At 39.7% G+C, this 1,364-nt stretch overlaps 1 pseudogene; it reads right to left on the reverse strand.

Annotated features, from left to right (window-relative positions):
• Window positions 1-616: 616 nt before the first annotated feature.
• LOC119569305 lies at window positions 617-1,077 on the reverse strand (annotated as a pseudogene).
• Between the last annotated feature and the right edge of the window lie 287 nt (window positions 1,078-1,364).

The raw sequence follows: 1,364 nt of genomic DNA on the forward strand, positions 1-1,364 counted from the left end.
TATAGATAGATATATAATAATATATATATATATATATATATATGTATGTATGTATGTATGTATATATATATATATACGCAATATAATATATATTATATTATAATGAGAGAGAGTGTGTATGTGTGTGTATATATATACATATTAATATACAATAAATAATATATATATTATATATTAAAATTATATATATTTTAATTATATGTGTGTGTGTGTGTGTGTATGTATTTATATATATATATATATATATATATATATATATATATATACAATGAGAGAGAGTATATATATAGTATTTATATACAATATATATATATATATATATATATACATATACACACACACATTATGATATATATACAATGAGAGACAGAGAGATAGTGTATGTGTATATATATACAATATATATATGTATGTATGTATATTATTATATGAAAGAGAGGCTGTGTATGTGTGTGCGTAGCAGTGTGTACATTTGTATGTATATGTGCTTATAAACATTATATAGCCGTTTGTTTACTAGGGTTATCACTATTATTATTCTTGCCGTCTGTGTACATGTACACCATTTGATATGACTTGTCTGTATTTCATCTCTCTGAGAATTAATTTTAGGCCCTGAAAAGGGCCGAGGATAATAGTTTTGTGTTGCAGGTATGCAATCAAAACCTTAGGCGCGCTCTCCGCGGATACGGCGAGCAAGTTGGATGTCCTTAGGCATGATTGTGACTCTCTTGGCGTGGATAGCGCACAGGTTGGTGTCCTCAAAGAGGCCGACCAGGTAAGCCTCGGAAGCTTCCTGCAGAGCCATGACAGCAGAGGACTGGAAGCGGAGGTCAGTCTTGAAGTCCTGGGCAATCTCGCGAACGAGACGCTGGAAGGGCAGCTTGCGGATGAGGAGGGTCAGTGCTCTTCTGGTAACGACGGATCTCACGGAGGGCAACGGTTCCAGGCCTGTAACGATGGGGCTTCTTGACACCTCCGGTAGCAGGGGCAGACTTACTGCTCCCTTTGGGGGCCAAACTGCTTGGGGGGGGCCCTTCCTCCGGTAGACTTCGTGCGTCTGCTTGGTACTGCCATTTTGCGAGTTTGTATCTAAATAGTATAAAAACCGCTTAAAGACGTCTTTATGGGAGAGCGGCGGACCGGGCCCGAGTCGCGTGTGGCTCAGAGTGGGCTTAATCCCCCTATTTCTGCTGGGTAAATATTGCCGAGATACGGCCCCTGTATCCTGAAACGCGGCCTCCTTGACGCCATTTTGGATTCCAAGTTGATTGTGTAAGCAATGGTTTGGGCCCAATCCTTGAAACCCTTGTGCGGGGAGCCTTTGTCGAAACAAGGCTTAGCAGAGGTTTATTTGCGGGGGG

Source organism: Penaeus monodon, unplaced genomic scaffold (genome assembly GCF_015228065.2).
Source record: "Penaeus monodon isolate SGIC_2016 unplaced genomic scaffold, NSTDA_Pmon_1 PmonScaffold_13964, whole genome shotgun sequence".
Lineage (NCBI taxonomy): Eukaryota > Metazoa > Arthropoda > Malacostraca > Decapoda > Penaeidae > Penaeus > Penaeus monodon.